Here is a 12,095-nt window from a genome sequence, read left to right as displayed (position 1 = left end):
AAAGAAAATCAGGAATGGATAAAAAAATAGGAAAGCAAATAGGCAATTAAACAAAGGAAACTCAAAGTAGTAAGGGAGAAATAGAATAAGGAAAATGAGTAATTGAATTGTGATTGAATGAATGTTAAATGGAAAGAAAATAAGCAATATGCCATGGTTAGAAAGTTAGAGGAAAGTGAAAATAATCAGAAAAGAGACCAAAAGGGTTAGTATGGTTAGGATTTGAAAAAGAAATTAGTAAATTAAAAACAGTGAGTTAGTAAAGTGCGGGTTAAAGTAAGTGGCATAGAGAAAAAACCATATAACAAGGATTCATAGGTAAGAATAGAAGTACTCATAATTGAACAAGCAGTTTATGAACCAGGAAATCAAAAAGGGTGAGAAGGTCTGCCATAGCATTCATGTAATGGTTTGGGTAAAGCAGAGTAAAACAGATTTCAGAAATGCCAAACCAAGACATGAAGGAAAACAAATTTAAAAAATTGGACAGCATTTCGGCTAAAATTGGATTGTCCCGGAAAATAAACAGCAATTTAATCAGTTCATATGAATTAAAAAAAATCAAGCTGCATGTACATAAATATAAAATAAACATAAAAACTCAATGTAAACAGCAGACGTGTTGGTCACGCGGACGCGTCGCTTTGCAAATCTTCAAATCACGCGTATACGTTGCTCCTCACTGCCATCTCCTTTGATTCTTGTGCTGCAGAAACTCCATCAAATCCAGCCGAATGCTACCTAAAATAAACAGTATTGCACAAAGATCAAAATAGCATCTATAGTGGCTAAAATATAATTAATTCTTAATTAAACTCAACAAATTACATGCAAATTTACTAGGAAAAAATAGGAAAGATGCTCACGCATCAGAACACCAAACTTGAATTGTTGCTTGTCCTCAAGCAACCAAAACTAATATAAGCTTAGGATGTGAATTTGCATGAGAATGAGAGTTCGATTAAGCTCATGTCTCTTCTTATAGTGGGGTTTACAAGTGCAATCCTGAATAGTTTTGGCATCTCACTTTATCCTTTGAAGTTCAGAATGATTGGCATCCATAGGAACTCAGAATTCAGATAGTGTTATTGATTCTCTTAGTTCAGTATGTTGATTCTTGAACACAACTACTTTATGAGTCTTGGCTGTGACCCTAAGCATTTTGTTTTCCAGTATTACCACCGGATACATAAATGTCACAGACACATAACTGGGTGAACCTTTTTAGATTGTGACTCAGCTTTGCTAGAGTTCCCAGTTAGAGGTGCCCAGAGTTCTTAAGCACACTCTTTTTGCTTTGGATCACGACTTTAACCGCTCAGTCTCAAGCTTTTTACTTGACACCTTCACGCCACAAGCACATGGTTAGGGACAGCTTGATTTAGCCGCTTAGGCCAGGATTTTATTCCTTTGGGCCCTCCTATCCATTAATGCTCAAAGCCTTGGATCCTTTTTACCCTTTGCTTTTAAGTTTGAAGGGTTATTGACTTTTTCTGCTTGCTTTTCTCTTTTTTTTTTCTTCTATAAATTTTTTTTCTCGCAAGCTTCGTGGTTTTCACTGCTTTTTCTTGCTTCAAGAATCAATTTTATGATTTTTCAGATTATCAATAACATTTCTCTTTTTTCATCATTCTTTCAAGAGCCAACAATTTTAACATTCATAAACTTCACTATCAAAATTATGCATTGTTTAATCATTCATTCAGAAAACAGAAAGTACCACCACATCTAAGTAAATGAGACCACTCTAAAAATTAAACTCAAATTCTCATGCACTACATCTGTTCTTCTTTCTTTTTGATTCCAAGCTCAGTGGGCAATACATGAGACATCTTTCAGAATTAAAGCACTTAACAGAAAATTAAACTAGAACCTATGAATCTACTAATAAAGGATCATGCAATAAACAAAACAAAGTAGCAGAAAACTAGAACATAACATAATAAAAGCGGAAAAGAAAAAAAAGAAAGGAACTCAACCACCTTAGTTATCTGAGTGGTCGTTTTATTCTTTAGGTTATGCTCCTTTGTGAAGATGATTCACCTCCCTTTGGTGCCATAAGAATAGACAGAAAACCCTATAAGCAAAGCGTCAACACCAAACTTAAAGGTTTGCTTGTCTTCAAGCAAAGAAGAACTGAAAATAAAAAGAAACAAATATTATACTGAAATAAGAATAAAAGGATAAAAGAACAAGAGAGAATTAGGATTTGGGAGAGAGAATAAAAAAATAAAAAAAACTGGCGGCGAACTGGTGGACATGTGCGGCGCAGGCGACGCGTACGCGTACGGCACGCGTACGCGTGGGTCACGAGATTTTTTTAATGACGCGGAAGCGTCAGGCATGCGTCCGCGTGCCCTGGGTTTTGTGCGATTCATGCGAAGCCAGCCGTGCCCACGCGCAACTCTCTGTAACTTTTTATTTTTCTCGCACCCCTAGATGACACGTACGCGTCAGCGACGCTTGCGCGTCGGGTACTTTTTTTTTTCCGGCTCCTGTTCTAAAATAGCTATATGATCAGAAAATTAGTAAGAACTTAATAAAAATCAAATAAGTAAGAAAACTACTACTACGTAAAATAACTAAGGATACGAAATTATCGGGTTGCCTCCCGACAAGCGCTTCTTTAACGTCACTAGCTTGACGGTTAGCTCCTCTAAGGAGGGGGATCATAGGGGCTCAGCTCTTCACCCCTTACTTTGAACTTCTTTCCTGTGTCTTCATAAATTAGCTCAATATGCTCCAGTGAGAGGATTCTGTTTACTGTATAAATCCATGCTGGAGTCTTAGTCAACACCACCTTCATTCCTGGGGAAAAACCTTCAGTGGGGATCTTTTTGTTTCTCCATCCCCTGGGTATTTTCTTCTTTTTGGGAACCTCCTCCTTGGTGGATGATGCATTTCCAACACCAAACTTAGATTTGATGTCAGGAGGAATTTTACTTATTGTCACCAAAAGTGGTTTGAGTTGCAGACTCTGCTGTGCATCATCAGGGGGTTCTTGAAGGTTTGGATCAATAAGCTCAGCCTGCATGCACCTCTCTCCTTCACCCGTTGAATGTATATCTTTGAAGACATGAAAGACCAGTTGCTCATTATGCACTCTAAGCACTAATTCACCTACTTCTATACCAATCAGAGCTCTTCCAGTGGCTAGGAATGGTCTTCCTAGAATTATAGAGGCATTCTCATCCTCCCCTGTATCAAGAATTACAAAATCTGCTGGGAGGAAGAACTTACCCACTTTGACCAAGATATTTTCTACTAATCCGTATGCAGGCTTCATAGATTTGTCTGCCATCTGTAATGCTATCTTTGTGGGTTGTGCCTCTTGGATCTGCAACTTCTTCATCACAGACAAGGGCATTAAATTGATGCTTGCTCCCAGATCACATAACGCTTTCTCAAAGGTTGTAATCCCAATGGTGCATGGAATTTGAAAGCTCCCTGGATTTGGCATCTTCTTTGGTAAGTTATTCTGAATGATGGAACTGCATTCTTTAGTCAGGACCACTGTCTCATTTCCCTTTAAAGGCTTCTTCCTTGACAACAGCTCCTTCATGAACTTGGCATAGAGAGGCATTTGTTCCAAAACCTCAGCAAAAGAAATATTGATTTGCAACTTTCTGAAGATTTCTAAGAACTTTGAAAACTGCTTGTCCTTGGTCTCCTTTTGAAGTCTCTGAGGATATGACATTTTTGGTTTGTACTCGGGAGCCTTTGGCAATGTAGGATAAGTGTCAAGAGAGTATGGGAATGGGTTGTCCGCACGCTTTGGAGGTGCGTGCTCTACTTCTTCCTTCTTCTCCTCTGGAGCTTCCTTTTCAACTAGCTCTTCATTGGCCTTGGTCTCAGAGCCAGCTACTTTACCACTTCTCAATTGAATAACCTTGTAATCTTCTCTTGGGTTCACCACTATATCACCTTGAAATGTACTTGCAGACATCTCAAGTATTTTCTTACTCAGTTGGCCCACTAGCACCTCTAAGTTTCTAATGGAGGCTCTGGTTTCCTGCATAGCTTGTGCTTCCGTACTTGCCACTTGTTCACTTATTACGGTGATAGCCTTGCATTCCTCTCTTGAATTTGGAATTGTGTTACCAGGAAGGCTATTAGTGGTCCTCTGATCAATTTCATTAACACGCCTCTCTTCTGAGGGGTCTCAGAGTTCACATAACTCCTGTTAGATAAGTATAAATATTGGTTGCTTGCAACCAATTCAATCAGCTCAATAGTCTCCTCTGGTGTCTTCTTCTTGTGCAGTGAACCGCCTGTAGAAGTGTCTAGGCTGATCTTGGACATCTCACCTAAACCTTCATAAAAGATATCTAGTTGGGTCCATTTGGAGAACATGTCCGGAGGGCATTGCCTAGTCAGTAGCTTGTATCTCTCCCAAGCTTCATAAAGAGTTTCACCCTCCTTCTGTCTGAAAGTATGAACCTCCAACCTGAGCTTAGTCAGCTTCTTTGGTGGAAAAAATTTAGTGAAAAATTCTGTAACAACTTTTTCCAAGTATTCTGACTCTCCTTTGGTTGGGATTCTAACCACAACTTTGCTTTATCCCTCAGAGCAAACGAGAAGAGCATGAGTTTGTACACCTCTGGGTTCACTCCATTTGTCTTCACAGTATCACACATCTGCAGAAAATCAAATATAAACTGATTTGGATCTTCATGAAGAAGTCCATGATATTGGCAGTTTTGTTGCACCAGCGTGACCAATTGTGGCTTCAACTCAAAGTTATTTGCAGCTATAGGAGGCACCACAATGCTTTTTCCATAAAGATCCGCAGTAGGGGCAGAATAAGAGCCAAGCACTCTCTTTTGTTGCTCATCCCCATTCGGATTTGCCACATTAGCATTAGCATTATTGTTAGGATCCATAGTGGACTTTGTAGCCTTGTAAAGTCTTGCTTGTTACAAACGCCGCCTGAAAGTTCTTTCAGGTTCAAGATCAAAGTCTAAGAGATGTTCTTTGTCTCTGTTCCTGCGCATACACAAACAGAAAACAAGAAAAAATGGGACTCTCTACGTCAGAGTGTAGAGAAGTCCCTGTGAGGTAACCTGTGTAAAGAAATAAAATAAAAATACTAAATAAATAAATTGAAAATTGCAATTAAAATTAAGACAAAAATTTTGAATTTATTAAGCCAAAAAAAATAAAAATAAAAATAAAATTAATTAGAGAACACCAAACTTAATTTCAAAAATTAAGGAAAATAATGGTACTATTTATTTATTTATTTATTTAAATTTTTATTTATTTTTTTGTTTTTTTTAAATAATAAAAGTAAAATAAAAAAAAAGGATACGGTATAAAGGGAAGGGGGAAAAGTAAACGAAAAGGAAAAAAAATAACGTAAAAGAAAAAAAAGAAAAAAATAACATAAAGGAAAAAAAAGAAAAAAATAACGTAAAAAAAAAAAAGAAATGCAAAATAAAAATTAATAATAAAATATATATATATATATATATATATATATCTAATCTAAGCAATCAAACAACGAATAATTATTAATCACTATCAATCCCCGGCAACGGTGCCAAAAACTTGGTGCGGTATTTGTAACCCACTAACTTACCGGCAAGTGCACCGGGTCGTACCATGTAATACCTTACGTGAGTAAGGGTCGATCCCACGAGGATTGATGGATTAAGCAACAATAGTGTTTGATAGGATTAGTTAGACAAACAGAAAATAGTGTTGAGATGCAATATAAAAGACATTAATCAATATAAAGAATATTGAAGAAAGGCATGTAAATACTTTGGGAAGAAAATACGGAGAAGATAGTTAAGGCTTCAGAGTTATCTATTTTTCTGGAATTATTTTTCTTACTAACTATTTTAATCATGTAGGATTTAATTTATGGCAAACTATATATGACTAGACCCTAATTCCTTAGACCTTCCTAATCTCCTCTAAAATTCATCAAAAGCCAAGTCCTTGGTCAATTAATTCCAATTAGAGAGTGATGATCAAATTCCAGTTTATATGCCACAAAAACTCTAATTACCCAAAAATAAAAGGATTATATGTCACGTATCCCGTTAAATTCAGATAATTAAAATTTAGGAGAATATGTTTTCAAGCTGTTGTTCAAGTAAAGGCTTTTCCAAGTTATACAAGAACGCATTTAGAAAGAGGGTCATACTTCCATTCCACCCAAATTCATAAGATAAAGAACGAAAACAATTCTTAAATTATAAATCCATACATAAATTAAAATAGAAAAAGTAATAAAATCAATCCATAGAAATAGACAGAGCTCCTAACCTTAACAATGGAGGATTAGTTACTCATGGTTCAAAGTAGAAAATAAGAATTCAGGTAAAAATGTACTAAGTTTCAATCTGATGGATCTGAATCCCCTTTTATAACTAATCCTAATAATTTAAAAATCAAATTTCTAAAATTAAAATTAAAATAATATATTTTTCCATTTAAAAATCAAATTTGAATTTAAATTCGAATTAATTAACAAGTCTTCAGCTGATGGGTGGGGACCACTTGATTTGTCCATTATGCAGCTTCTAATATGTGTTTTCTGGGCTGGAAACCGGGTCAAAACAGCCCTGAAATTGCTCCCAGCATCTTTCTGCATTTTTTGCATGTTGCGCATGTCATGCGTACGCATCGGTCACGCGCACGCGTCGATGGTCTTTTTCGCGAGTCACGCGGACGCGTCGCTTTGCAAATCTTCAAATCATGCGTACGCGTCAGTCACGCGTACGCGTCGCTCCTCGCTGCCATCTCCTTTGATTCTTGTGCTGCAGAAACTCCATCAAATCCAGCCGAATGCTACCTAAAATAAATAGTATTGCACAAAACTTAAAATAGCATCCATAGTGGCTAAAATATAATTAATTTTTAATTAAACTCAACAAATTACATGCAAATTTACTAGAAAAAATAGGAAAGATGCTCATGCATCAACAACCAAGCTGAGTATGAGGCACTACTGGCTGGTTTGAAGCTGGCTAAGGAGGTTGGAGCTCAAAATCTCATCATCTTCAGTGACTCACAGGTGGTCACTTCACAAATAGCAGGGAGCTACCAAGCCAAGGACCCCACCATGAAAAAGTACTTGGACAAAACCAGGGAACAGCTCGGACAACTCGGGGAATATGAAGTCCGCGACATACCCCGAGAACAGAATGCCCGAGCTGATGCACTCTCAAAGTTAGCCAGCACCAAACCAAGGGGCAACAATAGAAGCCTCATCCAAGAAAAAGTCCTAGCTATAACAGGTCTGGATCAAGGATGGATGACTCTCATAATTAACTACCTCAAAACAGAATCACTCCCCATAGATAAGAAAGAGGCAAAGAGGTTAAAACGGGAAGCACAATACTACACTATCATAAACAATACTCTATAAAAAAGAGGGATTTCAATACCATTGTTAAAGCGTGTGCCGACTTCCAACACAAAGGAAGTTTTAGAAGAGGACACAGTGGCATCTGTGGCAATCGTCTCGGAGTGCAGGCACTTACCAAAAAAAGTATTCCGGGCCAGATTTTATTGGCCAACTCTACACAAAGAAGCCACAGAGTTCATAAAGACGTGTCCACCATGTCAGAAACATGCCAACTTTCACATCGCCCTGCCAGAGGAGCTCATCAACGTAACATCACCCTGGCCATTCCCAAAATGGGGACTCGACCTTCTTGGACCTTTTCCTCAGGGATCAGGACAAGTGAAATTCCTCATAGTAGGGGTGGAGTATTTCACAAAATGGATCGAGGCAGAACCTCTAGCTAATGCCACTGCTCAAAGAAGTCGAAAATTCCTATATAGAAACATTGTCACAAGGTTTGGGATTCCATACTCCATCACCACAGACAATGGCACCCAATTCACAGATGCAGGCCTCAGAAAGTCAGTGGCCGACTTGAACATAAAACACCAATTCACCTGCGTAGAACATCCCCAGGCCAATGGACAAGCAGAAGCTGCTAACAAAGTCATATTAGCTGGGTTAAAACGGAGATTACAGGATGCAAAGGGAGCCTGGGCTGAAGAGCTCCCACAAGTCCTATGGGCATATCGGACAACCCCACACTCCACTACAAAAGAATCACCCTTCCGATTAGCTTACAGAATGGAGGCAATGATCCCAGTGGAGGTCGAAGAAGGGTTGCCAAGAGTGATCCACTACAACGAAGAGGCCAACTCCCAACTTCAAAGGGAAGAAATCGACCTACTTCCAGAAATCCGAGAAAGAGCTCGGATCAGGGAAGAGGCATTAAAACATCGAATGGCTTCAAGATACAATCAAAAGGTAGTACCGCAAAGTTTTGTCGAGAACGACCTCATCCTAATCCGAAATGATATCGGAACAACTCAACCTGGAGAAGGAAAACTGGCAGCAAACTGGAAAGGACCCTACCGAGTCATAGAAATACTTGGAAAGGACTACTACAGACTGTCCGAACTCGAAGGGCGAGAGCTTCCCAGGTCATGGCACTCTTGCAACTTACGAAGGTATTATAGTTAGAAGTAATAAGGATCTTAGAATAAGGTGCACTCTTTTTCCTGAAAAGGTTTTTTAATGAGGCGCCAAGCCAAGATTCATAAAATACCTAACTTAGAAGAATAAAACTCCCACATGTATATATTTTCATATTTTTTATTAGAAGTTTTTCTTGAGTTCCTACATATTCTTTATCAAGACGCGTTAATCTGAAACACAAAAATTCATCGCCCGATTGTAAAGCTACAGATCGGCAGAAAGTGAAAATCAAATTCACTGCACGATCACGATAAAGACCAACAAAGATGAAAATCAAATTCATCAAAAGGTCGACCAAACGGGGATCAAATCCAATTTCTACAAAATTGGCAAAGATGAAAACAGAATAATGCAAGAAGTTATCGAAAGTGATCTATAGAAAGGACCTGACGAGGTCTTAATAAAATGGATTACTAAAAATAACTTAAAGACCGGCCGACGTAAAGAAGTCGGACCAGTCGACCATAATAACCAAAGTTATAAAAATTAAATCCCTAGAAAGAGGTCTGGCCAGTCCTAAAAAAGAGGATTACTAAAATAACTTAGAAAGGGCCTGACATGATGAAGTCAGCCCATAACATAAAGTTATAAAAGTAATCCCTGAAAGAGACCTGAACAAGGTCCAAAAAAGAGGATTACTAAAATAACTTAGAAGGGCCCGACATGATGAAGTCGGCCCAGAACATAAAGTTATAAAAGTACTCCCTAAAAGAGAGCTGAACAAGGTCTAAAAAAGAGGATTACTAAAATAACTTAGAAAGGCCCGACATGATGAAGTCGGCCCAGATCATAAAGTTATAGAAGTAATCCCTGAAAGAGACCTGAACAAGGTCCAAAAAAGAGAATTACTAAAATAACTTAGAAGAGATCGACATGATGAAGTCGGCCTCCCACAAACAAGTTATAAAAAGTAGTCCCTAAAAGAGACCTGACAAAGGTCCAAAAAGAGGATTACTATAAATAACTTAAAAGGGAGCAACGTAAAGAAGTCTGCCTAAAAACCAAAAATTTATAAGAAGTAATCCCTAAAAGAGATCTGACAAAGGTCCAAGAAAGAGGATTACCAGAGATAACTTGGAAGGGACTGTTCATACCCTAGGTCGAGCTACCCGACCCGGGATGATTGGCGATAAAACGACCGACCTCTTCAGGTCAGACTACCCGACCTCTTCTAAAGAGCTCGGCCAAATCGACAGGAAAGCCCAATAAAGGGCCCAAATAGAGGAACACGACCCAAATCCAAAGGCAATTTAAGCCTATAGAGATAAAGGCGGTTCCCTTGAAGATAAGCTGACTTCATCCAAAACAGGATAAGATAAGATAAGATAACTAACTTATCTTATCAGAAAGGTCAGCCCACACTACTATAAATACACTGGAGCACCCAGGTATAACTCATACTCTGATTCTACATAAAACCTGCTTAATACCCGTGCTAACTTAAGCATCGGAGTCTCTTGCAAGTAACCCCAACCCTTCGGTGACCAAGGATCAGCAGTGCTGTAAATCCAACAAGTTGGATACAACAGCTCCGGCCGCCATCAGCCAGCCGGACACGTTATCTCCGACCAGTACAGAAGATCTCGTCCGAGATCGACCTCCAGTTTCAGGTAACCCTCGGAACATTGGCGCCGTTGCCGGGGAGCCTGGAAGTCATCCCACCACCATGGCGGACTGCCATGACAACGACCACGATTCAGATCTAGAAAACAGAACGCCGCACAAAAACGCGGACACCACACTGAAAGATACCCCGGAATCCAACGGAGACAAAAATTCATCAAATCCGGGAGCAATAGAGGCGCTTCAAGATCGCTTGAAACAACTTGAGAAAGAAACCCAACAACAACGAGAAATCGGAAATGATCTACAAAGAGAGGTACCGCGACGTCGACAATTAGAAGAAAAACTACAACAATTAGAAGCCGATCTCAAATCGAAAACTCCCCGGACTACTCCTGAGGAAAATTCACGCAAAGAACAAGATCCATTCACCAGGGAAATGATGAAAACCAAAATTCCAAAAGACTTCAAACTCCCGGATATGATTTTGTACGACGGCACCACAGATCCCAACCATCATCTTAGCAATTTCAGAAGCAGAATGTACCTTACCGACGCCTCAGATGCCGTTCGCTGCAAAGCTTTTCCAACAACCCTCACGAAGACAGCGATCAGATGGATCGACAACTTACCTCCTAAGTCCATCTCAAACTTTGACGACCTGGCCAAAAAGTTCCTGGCCAGATTCTCCATCCAGAAGGATAAGGCCAAGCACGCACCCAGTTTACTAGGGATCATGCAAGGAGATCGAGAGAGTCTCCGCAACTACATGGAAAGATTCAACAAAACATGCATGGACATACAAAGTTTACCAATAGAGGCCGCCATCATGGGACTCATCAATGGCCTACGAGAGGGACCTTTTAGCCAATCTATATCAAAGAAGTACCCCACCTCCTTAGACGAAGTACAGGAGCGAGCAGAAAAATACATCAACATGGAAGAGAATGCTCGGCTAGGAGAAACCTCAAAATCCGGGGCCTCCTACTGAGACAAAGACAAGGAATCCAAAAGGAAAGAAGATCGACAAGGGGAGAAAATAAAAAAATACCATAATTACACTCCTCTCAGAGTATCCCTGGTCGATGTATACAAAGAAGTCTGCCATACAGAGAAAATTCCCCCAGCACGGCCACTCAAAGGCAAAAGAGGAGGAGGAAACCGGAAGGAATATTGTGAATACCACCGAGTTCGAGGGCACTCCACCAACGAGTACTTCGACTTAAAGAATATCATAGAAAAATTGGTGAGAGAAGGAAGATTAGATCGCTTTCTGGCTACCCGATATGATGACCAAAGAAAGAGACGAAGGGACAAAGATGACGGACGAGCTGAGCGATCACCTCGGACACCAGAAAGACACATCCACATGATACACGGGGGATTCGTAGGAGGCGGGATCTCCAAATCATCCCGAAAAAGATATCTTAAAGAAGTATATCATGTCGAGGGAAAAGAGGAAGCACCCGACATCCCTGCGATAACATTCACTAAAGAGGACGCATCCGGCATCATCTCGGGACACGACGACCCCATGGTCATCACTATCATACTGGAAAATGCCAATCTACACTGCACATTAGTAGACCAAGGGAGTTCTGCCGACATCTTATTTAAAACAGCCTTCGACAAACTCGGCTTAGACGAAAAGGAGCTTAGAGCATACCCGAATAGTCTGTTCGGACTTGGAGATACCCTGGTACAACCACTGGGATACATATCACTACACACAACCTTCGGAAAAGGGAACCAATCCAGGACCCTCAAGATAGACTACATCGTGGTCGACGTAAGTTCAGCCTACAATGCCCTAATAGTTCGGACAACACTCAATCAACTCGGCGCAATAGTCTCAACTCCACATCTATGCATGAAATTCCCAACTACAAAGGGGATAGCCATGGTAAAAGCAGATCAAAAGATGGCACGTCGCTATTATAACGAAAGTCTAAACCTCAGAGGCAGAGGAGAAGAGTTTCATACAATTGAGCTTGGCGGAGTTCAGCGACGAGAAGAA

The 12,095-nt window shown here is 39.8% G+C and overlaps 1 non-coding gene across 1 annotated transcript; it reads left to right on the top strand.

Moving 5' to 3' along the window:
- Window positions 1–4,346: 4,346 nt before the first annotated feature.
- Window positions 4,347–4,455, top strand: LOC112738516 (small nucleolar RNA R71). The gene has a single exon (XR_003169473.1). It is a non-coding gene; the product is annotated as a small nucleolar RNA R71 (small nucleolar RNA).
- Window positions 4,456–12,095: the final 7,640 nt, after the last annotated feature.

The sequence above is a fragment of the Arachis hypogaea genome, chromosome 13 (genome assembly GCF_003086295.3).
Source record: "Arachis hypogaea cultivar Tifrunner chromosome 13, arahy.Tifrunner.gnm2.J5K5, whole genome shotgun sequence".
Taxonomy (NCBI): Eukaryota; Viridiplantae; Streptophyta; class Magnoliopsida; order Fabales; family Fabaceae; genus Arachis; species Arachis hypogaea.
Note: the sequence above shows the minus strand (reverse complement) of the source record. Positions and strands in the feature narration are given on the sequence as shown.